This window comes from Thamnophis elegans, chromosome 3 (genome assembly GCF_009769535.1).
Source record: "Thamnophis elegans isolate rThaEle1 chromosome 3, rThaEle1.pri, whole genome shotgun sequence".
In the NCBI taxonomy this organism is placed as follows: Eukaryota; Metazoa; Chordata; class Lepidosauria; order Squamata; family Colubridae; genus Thamnophis; species Thamnophis elegans.
The window spans coordinates 71,302,299-71,317,045 of record NC_045543.1 but is presented as its reverse complement, the minus strand read 5'-3'; positions in this window follow the sequence as shown (position 1 = coordinate 71,317,045).

The following is a 14,747-nucleotide window of genomic DNA, read 5'->3' as shown; positions in this document are numbered from 1 at the left end:
CAGCACAAAAATTATGAATGTATTATTTTCATCCCAGGTGAGAAGAATGAAATATCTAATCAAAGAGCATCAACCACTATTATTAGCGGCAGCAGGAATTAATCTGATTTGTGTTCCACCCACCCCAGCCTCCATATGGCTCAAAATTCTTTAGCTGCTAAAGGAAAGAATGAGAGCTTGACATCTGAACAAGGGACCCAGAAGCTTACTGTGAGGCTAGCTAATGGTACATGTAATCCTTAACTTACAACCATTCATTTAATGACTGTTCAAAGTTACAACAGAACTGAAGAAAGTGACTTACGTCTGTTTTGCAGTATGTTGCAGTATCTCCACAGTCATGTGATCAAAATCCAGACATTGGGCTACTAGCATGTATTTATGACGGTTGCCATTTCCCATGGTCATGTGATTACCTTCTGCCAAGTCAATGGAGAAGCTTACTTAAGTAACAAGGTTTTTAATTCATTTAACAACCTTGTTACTGTCATAACTGCAGTGATTCACTTAAAAACAACGAAGTCATAAATTGGGGCAAAACTCACTTAACAACTGTCTTGATTAGCAAAGGAAATTTTGGGCACAGTTGTGATCATAAGGACTACATGTATAGCAGGGATGTCAAACTCATTTTCATTGATGGCTGCATCAGGGTTGGGTTTGGCCTTGGACGGCTGGGGTGGATGTGGTCAGGAGGTGGGCATGGGCATGGTGGACGTAACATGGGACTTATGTCAGGGGCACCTGAGGTGGCCAAGTGCTAAGGCAGGACTTCCCTAAGACACTCCCCCACTCTCATTATAATCTTCCTTCCTTCCTTTTTTCCTTCCTCCTTTCCTTTCCCTCTTTCCTTATTTTTCCTTCCTTGCTCTTTTTTTCCATCTTTCTTTCTCCTTTTATTTTGTTTTTAGTTTGTTTTGAGAGCCCTGTGCCAGCAAAAATGGAACTCAGGGGGCCCTGCACAGCCTCCCCCCGCACCACACCCTATTTTCAGCCATGACAGCCTCCTGCAGACCTCTACCAGCAAAAATGGAGCTCAGGGGGCCACAAGCAGTCCTTCTGAGCTCTTGTTTTGCTGGCAGAGAATCGTGGGCCATATCTAAGCACCTTGCAAACCTTGACATCTGAACAAGGCACCCAGAAGCATGCTGTGAGGCTAGCTAATGGTACATGTAATCCGCAACTTACAACCAACCGTTTAATGACTGTTACAACAGAACTGAATAAAGTTCTGTTTAACACCCCTGCTGTATAGCAACATCCTTGAGGGTGGGTTTTGTCACTTGAAGGGTGTTACAGAGCCTTTTCACCTCAAAAGTAAAAGCAAAAATGTGCAATTGCTACAGAGATTTCAGCAGATATTTGTGCTTCTAAATATATATATATAAGAGCCAAGGTGGCGCAGTGGTTAAATGCAGCACTGCAGGCTACTGCTAGATCAGCAGTTCAGCGGTTCAAATCTCACCGGCTCAGGGTTGACTCAGCCTTCCATCCTTCCGAGGTGGGTAAAATGAGGACCCAGATTGTTGGGGGCAATATGCTGACTCTCTGTAAACCGCTTAGAGAGGCCTGAAAGGCCTATGAAGCGGTATATAAGTCTACTGCTATTGCTATTGCTATTGCTACTGTCACCATTCAGGAAAAGTTTCTTTTCTTTCTTTTCTTTCTTTTTTAAAAATTCCTAGTCTACTGTAGCCTGAAATTCCACTTTCTCAACAGGCCTGGACCTGATTAGAAATCAAGTTCTTTTTGATAGGCAAGTAACCACAAGAATCATATAGTCCAATTATTTGCAGTAGGCAGGAAGACCAGTTAAATCATCAAGAGGGAACCTCTAATTTCTATAGGAATTTGATTTTATGATCAATAAGGTCCCCCCATATTTAATTTTGTATCAATCATATGTGATTTGTAGTTTCAGTGGCAATGGAAAACACTTATGGCCCTCTTTTATGTGCCTGAATACTCGTATCATGCCTCCCTTTTTATCTCCTAACTGAATATCTCATATTCCTTCAGTCTGTCCTGCAGAGTATGTCATCAAGTTCCTGTATTATCTTTGCTTCCCTCATCTGGACCTGTTCCAAGCTGTTAATATCCTTCTAGACCAGGGTAACTATGGCCCCTTAACCTACCGATGGACTTCATCTCCCAGAATTCCTGAGCCAGCCATTTCTTACTGGGGAAGGACATTTTGTTCCTTTGTTCCTCTCAATCTCATCTTTCAGATTAGATTGCGGTCCCATTATGTAATTTTGCATTTTGTCCCAATCTCCCAATTTCATGTCATCTGCAAATCTGATAAACAACTCTTTATTTAAATAATTCATATACCCATCTCACAATGATGATTCTAGGCAGTATGCAAGGATTAAAATAATCATAACATATAGTAAACTGTAACAAAGATGGAAGAGACTTGGAGGTCATCTAGTCCAACCCCCTGCTCACATAGGAGACCTGTACTAGGGATTCGAATTGCTGAACTGCCGACTTTTCTGATTGACAAGCTCAGTGTCTTAGCCACTGAGCCACCTAGTAGTGACTATAGTCTGTGACATCTAAGGTTAAAACAACAAAAATAAATACTGGCAGCAGAGTTTACCTAACATCCTAGTCCAAATGCCTAGGAAAATAGCCAGGGCTTCAAAGTCTTGAGAAAGGACAACACTGTTAGGCTATATGGATTTGAAAAATGCATCTAATATTTAGTGTTGCTATGCCACAGAATGGTTATTATTGCGGACAAGACCTAACTCCTGGGTCTAACAAGATGACCCTGATTAATGGAAGAGTTCCAGAGTATGACTTCTCTCCTATACATGTCAAGTCAAACAGAAACAAGGAACCAGAGATTATCCCAGTCAATCATAAAAATGTTGAAAATGACTGACTAAAAGTAGTTTGCTGTGGGATCTACTGATAACAGGTCTCCTACCTGATTGAGGTCTCTGAGTGAGATTAACCGATCCAGTTGCAGATGCAATTCCTTCAATATTTCATTTTATTCAAATCACGACTTCCTTGGACTCACTACAGTGGGAAAATAGGAACTGAATTTCTTTGCTTTCTCTTCCTCCTCTGTTAAGAATGTTTCATTTGGAATAAGCAACAAGTTCACTCTCCCCATCCCACCCCAATTGTCTTACTCTGCTGTTGACATATTTAAAGATAGCCTTTTTGCTAGATTTAGGTGATTTTTAGTCATTACCTTCCAGACATCATGCTTAAGATTCCAAAGCTGAAGCTTTGTAGACTTCAAAAAATCTGATTGTGAGGAACAATATCTTCTACACTCAAAATGATAATTGAAAGTGTTAGGAAGATTTTGGCATGAAAGCCTGCCAAATCTAGTTGGCTAAAGGCAAAAAAAGGTTAAAGACAGGGATGGTGACTCAATAGTTCCTTTCATATTCCCTCATGCACAACAATTATTTCTAGATGCATTACTTTGACTGGAAGCAGGAAATAGCAAATTTGAATTTAATGTTTGGATAAATATATTTATCTACTGGTTAGAACTATACCACAACCCTAGTGGAGTGACCCTGTCTAATACTGCCAGATAACTATACTTCCTGGGAAATAGTGACCCCAAAGAAACTGAGTCTCTATGGTTTCTCCAGTGATGCCACCTTAACCTTAGAGTCAGATCAAGCTAAATCAATACTAAGACAAAGGATCATAGATATAGGTCAACCAGAAATTGCTGATTTCTCTCATAATTGCAAATAAACCAAATTTTAGTGCCTAAATCAATCTCGTATTTATACCATATATAAATTCACAAACCTAGGATAAACTTAAAGGTAAAGGTTCCCCTCGCACATATGTGCTAGTTGTTCCTAAATCTAGGGAGCGGTGCTCATTTCCATTTCAAAGCCAGAGAGCCAGCGCTGTCCAAAGACATCTCCATGGTCATGTGGCCAGCATGACTGAATGCCAAAGGTACATGTAACACTGTTACCTTCCCATCAAAGGTGGTTCCTATTTTTCTACTAGCATTTTTACATGCTTTCGAACTGCTAGGTTGGCAGAAGCTGGGACAAGTAACAAGAGCCCACTCCATTACGCGGCGCTAGGGATTCGAACCACCAAACTGCTGACCTTTCTGATTGATAAGCTCAGCTTCTTAGCCACTGAGCCACCGTGTCCCAAGGAAAACCTTATTTTAGCTCAATTTAATACTCTCCCCACAGTTTTCCTGGAAGGAAAATGTAGGAAAACCCTACATGAAACCCAATAATGCCCCTGCAATAGTTACCAGTCAGAGGTGGATTGCTGCTGGTTCGGCCTGATCCAGCCAAACCGGTAGTGGAATTCTGGCCTGGGTTACAGAACCGGCAGGAACCCAGGCCTGCCATGCCCCTGAACCAGTTCCCTCGCTATTGCTTGGCCGCCACCATTTTGAATTTTAGTGTGCTCAATTCACTGTAAATTGTTCTGCACATGCACACTGAACAATTTATATTGAATAGCAAATGTGCTCACTGTGCGTCTGGCGCGCGCACATTGTGTGCAGGTTTCAAACCGGCAGTAACACCAGCAGCAACCCACCCGTTACCAGCTCATGTTCTTCTGTATTGCTAGTTTTACAGGACGTTTGCTACCAGTTGATTAGTCTTGTTTTATTTAAACTTCTAGAGTACTGTGAAAACTTTTAAATCAAAATAAATGCATTTCTTTAAAAGTAGCAACATTTTACTACATTATATATAACCTTCACCCACAAATAGTTGCTAATCATTCTTGTTGTTAGGGGATAGATTTGCATTGTTCACTTTTGCTGTGGACAGGACTCACAACTGGTTGGAACTCAGAGCCATCCACCTGGCCCTCCAGAGGTTTCTCGGCACCATAGCTGCCCAACATGTGTTAGTCTTGATGGACAATGTGGCTGCCAAAGCCCACGTAAACCATCAAGGTGGCATAAAGTCCAAGACTCTCATGAAGGAAGCCAGGAAACTGGGCCTCTGGGCAAAGAGGCGCTTGGCTTCATTGACAGCAAAACATATCTCAGGGGTGGTGAATGTTTGGCCTGACTGGCTCAGCCGGACCAAGGTGGACAATGCGGAATGATGCTCCACCCTCATCTATTCCAACAGATCTTGGCTCGCTTCAGCTCGCCAGTTGTGAACCTGATCGCCACCCCAGACAACATGCAGCTCCCCTGCTTTTACGTGAGGTTTCAGATGCAGGGGGCAGATGCTCTCCAGAGTCAATGACCCCCTGGGCTTCTTTATGCGTTTCTCCCACTGACCCTGATTCCTCGAGTGTTGTGCAAGGTGATCACTGAAAAAGCACAGGTGATCCTGGTGGCCCCTCATTGGCCACAACGGCCGTGGTTCGCCAACCTACAGACCTTGTTGATGGTCAGACCCTGGAGGATCCCTCAGACCGAGGATGCCCTCAGGCAGGGGTCGCTGGAGCATCTGGGCCCTCAGTGGCTCCCACTGACCGTCTGGTGCTTGAATGGGACTCTCTGATGGAGGACAATTTTTCTTCCAATATCATAGGCACGATCCAGGCCTCCAAGAGGCTTTCCACGGTCCGCATATATGATGCTACATGGCATATTTTCTGCAAATGGTGTGACACCAAAGCCACTCATCCTCCAACTGCTTCTGTACCCTAGGTTTTGGACTTTCTCCAGGATGGGCTGGAAAAATGGCTATCACCCAATACACTGAGGTGGCAGGTAGCCGTTCTGGCCACAATTCTGACTTTTTTGGGGGGACACAACTTTTATCCCATCACCCTACTGTGGTAAGAAGGTGTCTGCCTCGACCATTGGCAGGTGTATCTGCAGTTGCATAGCCAGGACATATAATTCACAACACGAGCCTGTGCCTAGAGGCATAACGGCGCACTCTACAAGTAGTTCGGCTACTACGGCAGCCTGGGCTACCCAGGCTTTGCTCGATGATATCTGCTAGGGGGCTACCTGGGCTTCACCTTCTCCGTTCATTACCAACTATTAAGATAGATAAATTTGCATCTGCAGAGGCAGCATTTGGCCACAGGGTCTTACAAGCTGTTCATTCTACACCACCTGTTCCAGATCGGTCTATTTACCTCCCATAGGGTATGTCCCATGAATGAATGCTATCTCCAGCTGTATGGAGAAAGGGTGTTGGTACTTACCTGATATGCCTCTTCTAATAGGATGAAGATAGCATCCATCCCTTCCTACTCTGACTGATTGATTGATTGCACGCAGGATTCTGTGTTCACTGAATTGTTGTAAATACTATTGTTCATTTCTTGCCTGAGGAGTTATTGTTTACTAAACTTTGTTCGATGACACATTGAGTCTGTTTAAGTTTTTCTTCGCCAAAAAGCTGGGTAAGGCTAGCAACAAGGGGAGTGTCTTAACTATCTTTAAACAGACTCAGTCCAATCAGAAGGCAGACAATGTCAACCCATGCATGGATGCTATCTCCACCCTATTAGAAAATGCGTATCAGGTAATACCAATGCCCTTTTTGGTCAATGACTGAAATAAAATTTCTGCCTGTATATATCAATTATCCTAACAATTAAAAATAAAAAAATATTTTAAAAGGACACAAATATGTCCTTTCCAAAGACTGAACAAATGTTCCCTTCCTTTCCCCCCCTGCTTGCATTACTAATTGATGGGTCTAAACAATGATAGCTGTAGCAAAAGGACATTTGCATAACGTAATTGTCAGCCTCTGCTACGCTTGCTTGCTTGCCTGCTTACTATCCGCAGAGAACCAGTTGCTAATAATGTTCAATCCCACCACTAGGACTTACTCTTAAAAATAGCACCAGTTCTAGAGAGCTGTGGCTTCAGAAAACCATCTCTAGCTTTATATTTCCATACAAGTGTTGAAGAACACATCTAAGATTAAACTTTGAAATCCAGAAGAATTTGCTGAAACAGAGAAAGTATTTTCTCTCTTTAACATTCTGAAAGTACTAGACAGAAGTTCCTGAAGATGGGCTCCAGCACAAGTCCAAAAGCTTGGAAGACAAAACCTATGGTCCCAGAGACTGGCCCAGATTGGATCCAGTTTTTCCTTGTCCCTTTCTTTTTCCCTGTCTTTAATTCACAGAAAGTACAACTTTTTAACATGCATGTGCTGTTGTATACTTTATAAAATTTTAACCCTCTTTGCTATGGTAGGAAGTCTGAAAATTCTGGCTTTCTTTGTTGTTTTGGCTGTCTATTGTTCCCATCCTGTTTTTTTTTTTCCTTTCCTCATTTCCCCTGTGATACTCTGACCTTCTCCTTCATCTTTCTCTCATTGAACTGACTATATTACTCTCTGAAATCCTTCCCTTTTTATTTTGAACTAAATGTGAAATTCTCAAAATGCATTAACCGCTTATTTGATTGTCATTTATCTTTAGCTTCAATCAGGCTTTGTGCTCAATTCTGCATAAACTGCCAATAACTTATGATTTGACTATTCAGTACCCTATTGGTCTCAAATGTTATTTAAGGATTTGTATTGATTGGCTATTAATTGTGGTTTTGTCTGGGGAATTTCAGAATGTATAAACCTGTTTAATCCCCAATAAGATCCTTGAAGACCTGACACTCCAGGAGACCCCCAATTCAAAATAAAAGATGTGAAATAATAAGTGCCTGATCTTCCACATGTATAAAGGGTAGACCATAAAGAAATTCCTCACTGCTAAAATGCCAAAATTTTATCATTCTTTAAATGCACAGGAAATGCAGGACAGGCTCATAATATATATTTAATCCAAATCAGAATAACCCAAATTTAATAAGAATCTAAGATGATTCCATAATGGTAATCCACTGGAATAAGACTAGGGTCAATCCCTAGTTTATGTGAGTGGAGAGCTGATAAGTACGTGAGTAAATATAATTTTCCAAAAACTGTTAGAGGTATCTCCCAAAACATGGCACAAGTTGACAGCTATAATTCTGTAACCATTTTTTTTCTTGTGGACATTTTATCAACACAGAGTTTTGCCATTGCACCCGTGGTAGCTGGGTTTGAGTCCTGGAGAGAAAGCCTACATAAAAGTTGTCTGCCTTCCCTGGCAATCGCTCTAATAAGGGGAGAATATATACTGACCTATAACTCACAGTACATTAAAAACATGTGAGATATCTCCAACTTCTCCTTTACCGTACAGTACATACCTGTTCTGCTATTGATGTTCTCTTATATCTTTCCTGGAGGAGTGCTGAGGGGAGAATGTTAAATCTGGCTCTAAAGAAAGGTATTCTTTGTTTTGGGAAGATCAAATCATTTAGATATCTTGCCAATTCTCACACACCCTGTTTGAATCTGTCCGTACTGTGGAGAGGCAACCCATTTAGTTCTTGGAATTCCATGTCCTTTATTCTATTGATTACTACTTGCTTTGCTTGGTCAAAGCCTAGGGACATTAAGAATACTGGTGAGAGCTCATAAGAGCCCAGCTTGCAGTCTATCACTTCTTTTCAGGAGGAGGGGAAGTTGTCAGTCAACACTAGCGGGAAAGAAATGCATTTTAAACCAATGAATGATCATCATCTTCCAGGCTCTTATTACACATCCTGAATTCCTGGAACTTATTGCAAATGTAGTAGGTACTAGATCTAATTAAGTACCCACTTTTAAGGAAATCGGTTTATGAATGTAAAGCTTTTCTTCTGTTTTCCTAAAGACCCTGGTATTAGGGATGAAGCACACTAGACTTAGGAAAGGATTAACGTGATCTATAGTACCATAGGGAAGATTGGTTTAGTGATTAATTTCACGTTATACCCTTGGGAACAAAACAGCAGAGTGCATTTGTCTCTATAATCCCTTTTCCCAAATGTAATTACAAATGGAATTGATCAAGTCATGTGTTTCTACCACAGACACATTAGAATTGCTAGGGTATGTAATAACTTAGTACAGACCATCAGTCGTCAGAGCTAGAGGAAATTGGATACTAGACTCCTTCTTTAAAAAAAGAAAGAAAAGTGATAATTTTTTTAGAATATTTTTTAAACTCCGAAGGTGTTTTTCCTAAAAGGCAACTGGACTTTCTTGGGTTTTTTTCTTTCTTTGAAAACATTTCACTGAACAAGAAACTTGTTCAGAACTGAAGTTTTGATCGATCTCCTCCCAAAATGTACTTACAACTCAGTTCTGAAATTCTGATGACTGCCTATCTACAGTCATGTGATCACGTTTTGGGGACTTGGCAACTGGCCTGCAATTACAATCCTATGGTTACATGACTGTAATTTCTAGAGTTTCGTATTGAAAATCAGCACTTACTTTCAGCTTTCTGCAAAACAGAAACAATGGGTTCACTTAATGACCCCTGCAAAACACATTCATAAAAGCAGGTCAGTCATGTGATGACTCATTTCATGAGCATCATGACTTATGACTGTAATGGAGACTGCCCATTAGTGTCATAAATCAAGGTCTAACCTGCACTTTCTTTAAACTGCTTCAGCATCTGATAATCTCAGTGACAATTGTCCAACTGGTGAACTCAAAACAAGGAAAAACACTCGGGAGTTTTGAATTTCCAAAAGTAAAACTTTACTGGATTTTGATTTTGAAGGAACAAAACCAGCTCTGATTTTCCTGTGCAAATGCTTGCATAATTAAACAATAGCTTCCCTTTTTTCTCCACCCCTGGGTGATCACATTGTCCAATTATGCAGTGGTGACCTTGATGGTTTCCAGGCTGTCATGATCTGGGCACAGCTTCTCAGCATTCCATTCTACCCTTCCTTCCCCCTCCCCCAGTTTATTTGCAAGATGAATAGCAATAGAGTTGAAAGAAGCAAAGCGGTTCAATCTTGATGCCCAGCCTTCTTTCCACCATCTACTTTCACACCTCTTTAATAGACAGGGTGTAGTGAAATGAAAGCTTACCTGTTTATTTTTGTACAAAAATCTTCCACTAGTGGTAGGTTGCAGGCGGCATGCCGTAGTACAGGCATAGCGGAGCCTGCCTGGAGCACCTGGTATGGTGCTCTGGAGGGCCCACCCGCCTGCATTCCTTACCAGTCTTTTAAGTCTCCAGCACTTACGCGCGTGGCACATACAGTGCCTGCGTGATGCTCCGCTGAGCAGCTGGAGCATCGCAAAGGCTTGTGGAGGTACTAAGACGCATATGTGTGCTGCATGCATGTGCGCATGCACTGCGTTTGTCCATGTGGATGCCACCAGGCCCATTCCAACATACCAATTGGAACAGGATCCAGAACCCACCACTGTCTTCCACCCATATGAACAGAACTCATTCCTTGCTGAATGTCAGATAACCACCAAACATGAAGAAATTCTATTCCAAATCAACAAAGAGTTGCAGGCTAAGGTTTGCTCAAAGCTCTTAGAGAGCAAATAAAGCCCTAGGAGTGAGAATTTACCTGAATCACCAAACAAAACTTTTAAAAATACCCCCCCCCCCAACACCATAAAAACTTATACTTCCACATCGTTTGAAATCTGTCCTCTGGTGTTAAGGGGGTAACTTTTTGAATCTGTTGACTCGTTAAAACAGCATGAAAGTTGCATGTGGGACTTGCATATACCAGAGATTTTGAGTCAGCACAATGTGTGATGTATTGTTTATTTTATTGTTCCTTTTTGACCTGAAAAGAAATCACTTGTTCAGTAGCCTGTGGGTGTCCGATAACTGAATGTAGAAACCTTTGCAAATATTATTTCGGTATTTATTTCGGTATTTATTTTTGGTCCCCAAAGGATTACAGACAGTGATTAATATGGGCTTTTTTTGCATTGTTTTTAATTACAATAATACCTCCTGGTTAAGCAAAGGGTGAACTTGAAAAATCTCTCCTGACAGCATTTTGTTTTTTCTCCTCATTGGCTTACTTTTGAGGTGTGCAAGTGAACCTTTAACGGCAACATTTTCTTTCTATTCAACCAGCCCGAAAAATCTAATGGTGCCGAATGGTAATGAAAACCCAAGAAATAGTCAAGACTTCAATTCTGAGTTCTTGATAACTCTGCCAACAAGAGATCAGAAGGGGGGGGGCATTCAGGCAAAAAGCACTTTTCTACAGCTAAAACAAATTGCTTTATATATTTGTTAAGCCTTTGTTGCCTTTAATTCTTGTGGTCAGGTGTTTTTCCTTCACCTCACTGTCACACTTTGCTTTGACAAGCTGCCTAGCAGGTGTACTCAGTTCCAGGAACAATTATTTCAGCTAGGATAGGAATTCAATGTAACTGAAATAGGGCAGAATTTTCCATTTCTTGCTCCGTGTGGCTTTAATTCTGAAATATCAGAGGAATATTGAAGAGAAACTCCAGAGGGGGATGTTTTTTTTTTTATTTGCAAAATGTAACCTTACAGGAAGAAAGTGGGATGAAAAGCCGATCTCCTGCATCCTATAGCCTAGAGACCTTCAAATGATTAAAGTCAGATCATGTTATTTATCTGTCTGAATTTCCCTTGATTTCGATCTGCTTTTCATCCGCATTTCCAGGATGCAGGAGATGGGCACAATGGGAGAGGAGATGGGCACGGGAGGGAAGGCGGGCACAATGGGAGGGAAGGCGGGCACAATGGGAGGGAAGGCGGGCACATGGGAGGGATTGGTCACAAGTGAGTTGGATGGGTCCAAGGGATTGGCTTATAAGGTGGTGGGGAGCACGAAGTTTCAGCTCCAACAATTTATTCCATTCTTCTATAGTTTGGTGGTCAGTTAGTACTGGTGTGATAAAAAAGCATTTAAACCAAAATTGGTGTCTTTAATGGGGGTCTTAATCAGACTTTGCGTTTTTTAAAGGTGTTTTAACTAATATGAAAATAATTTACTTGTACTTGAGTTTGTGCATTGGCATTTTTTTAAACATTTTAACATTGTACAATCCTGCAATAGAAGAATCTTTGGCAGAAATGCCCCAACTATTTGAATGGTGAGCATATTGGCTGGGAGATAAGAGATTACATAATATAGTAGAGTCAAGGAGAGCAAAGGAAAACTACATAAAGTAACACTTATTTAAGGGAAAGAAGTGTAAATATGTGTAAACCTTTAAGGACAGAATTTCCCCACAATTGCAGGATTTCTTCTTCTTCTTTGAAACACATTCAAAATATGAATATTTACTGCTTAAAGACATACAGCTCAAAATTTCTTTTGTACTGAAAAGCTCAAACTATTTATTCCTGAAAATATGTGAGATGCTATTGCAGTTTAGGAGATCGTATGTAATGTGATGATACAGCCTGATAATCAGTGATTTTAACTTCTGAAAGTTGTGGAGGTAATGGTGATGAGGATGAAGATAACAATAATGATGTATTAAACTATACTATGGAATTTGACACAACTTGTTCAAGATGTATTGTCTGCTTAAGACTATGATTACAGTGCCGTTTGTTGAACACTTTGTGAGAACCATACAGGACTATCTAGAGGCCTGTCTTGCCTTGACCACCTGGGTCATAACAGTTATTATATTTCCAAGATTCCTTGCTAAGTGAAAATACAAATAAAAACTAAAGTTAAAACTAAAAAGCCAGATCATAACTAAAGTCATAGTTGAAAATAGTGAAGGGAATGAAAATGAAAATACAAAGTTTAACAATGCTGGTTAACAATGCTGGTTCTTTGAAAAGATTTTTCCCTGTAATTCATGTTTAATTAAAAGCATACAATCCTTTTCAGGCTGAGGACTACCCTTGGCCTTGTTAGATTGCCATGGGTAAAGGTGAATAGGCCCAAGGAGGGAAAATTAAATTACACTTCTTTAATGTAAATTAATTAAATGCCATTACTATGATTGCTTCTCACTTCCTTAATGAGTCTCCCCTTTTATTGCATTATCATGTCTTAAAAATTGTCTGAGTCTGAGTGTAACACCCAAATCTTACGTGGTTATAAGTAACCCTTAGACTGAATAAAGAGGCAGTGACATAGGCTACATTTCTTCCTTGGAAGGACCAGAGGTGGTATCCTACTTGTTCTGACCGGCTGACCCAAACCAGTAGTGGAAATTGTGGGTGGCCCTGTCCACTTGTCCTGGCTTTATGGGCCTTTTTAGCCAAAAGTGCATGTGCAGAAGGCTGAGCGCATGCACACGGTCACATTTGTGAACCAGTAGGGAAGGTAAGTATCACCCCTGGGGGAAGACATATCAAAACCAAAGTTCCATGATCAAGCGAGACCTCACACAAAATAGTTTGCAAAGTTGCTTGTTGAAATACAGTGCTATTACTATTCTGTACCAATGAGAGCTTCTCAATGATGCCATTAAATGATGTCATTAAATAACTAGTAAAGTATAAATGACCTCATTTTTCAAAGTTGGAGAAGTCCTCTTCCATTGTGAACCATTAGACTATATAACAATATGAAAGTAGAAGTAGAAAATGGGGTTCAGATCAAGGTGAATATATGGTGTTAGTGATGTTAAATTCAAAATTGTATATTAATATAAATTGCATATCAGCAGCTGTTATTTTGCCCTGAGAGGTCAAACCCCCTTTTTTTCCTCAATAATTGGGCCAGGTTTCACAGAACTAGACTGTGAAAATGTTCATAAATATACATTTGAATCACCAGAGTCAGATTTTTTTTCAGACTAAATTTAGTATATGTTTCTTCTTTGAATATATTTCTTTGATTTGGTCTCAAGAGAAGAGGAAGTAGGGAAGGGAATACATCCTGTGCAATTGTGTCAGTACATACCTTAAGGCTAGAAAGATACACAGTATTTAACAAATTATGTGTTTTAAATATTTAATTGGGTTTCTTTAAACAGAAATGGTATGATTCACCACCACTGTCCTACAATCCACTGGTATTTTGCTCGTAGAAAAAGTCCTGCAATCCAATGGATAAGTTAGAAAGGGTTTAAAAAGTTACATGAAAAGGGGAAATTATATTTAAAAAATGTAATGTATGCAAATCATTAATTAGAAAAAGTTGTATACAAGATAAATATCAAATATGTAATTAAGCAAATTATATATGATGGAATGGTATAAAATGTTAAAACACATATTGGCACAGAAGAGATTTAGATGGATCCATATATCCCTACTTTACTGTTGGTCATCATAGAACCTGAATATAAATTTATATACATGTTAATGAGGCATGGAAAAAAGAAGAAATTTTATAATCAATTGGTTTAGAGAAAGAATAATTTGAAACAAGAATAAGAATACATTAATACCATCAGTATGCGGATGATACACAGTTGTATCTGTCTGCCCCATGCCAACTCAATGAAGTGGTAGAAGTAATGTGCCAGTGCCTGGAGGCTGTCAGGGTCTGGATGGGTATGAACAAGTTTGCACTCAATCCCGACAAGATCGAGTGGCTATTGATGTTCCCTCCCAAAGATTGGCCAAGTACTCCATCTCTCAGGCTGGGGGGTGAAATTATACGCCCCTCAGAAAGGGTTTGCAATTTTGGAGTCCTCCTGGATCCGCAGCTGGCTTTAGTCTATTTAGTCCATTTAGTCCATGACTTTAGACCATTTGTCATCTGTGACCAGGGGGATCTTTGCCCAGGTTCTCCTGGTGCACCAATTGTGACCCTACCTGGATCGGGAGGCCCTTCAGATAGTCATTCATGCCCTCGTGACCTCAAGACTGGATTACTGTAATGTGCTCTACATGGGGCTGCCCTTGAAGAGTGTCCGAAGACTTCAATTAGTCCAGAATGCAGCCACGTGAGCGATCGTGGGTGCACCCACGTACACCCACGTTACACCTATCCTCCGCGAGCTGCACAGGCTACCTATTGGTCTCTGGACTCG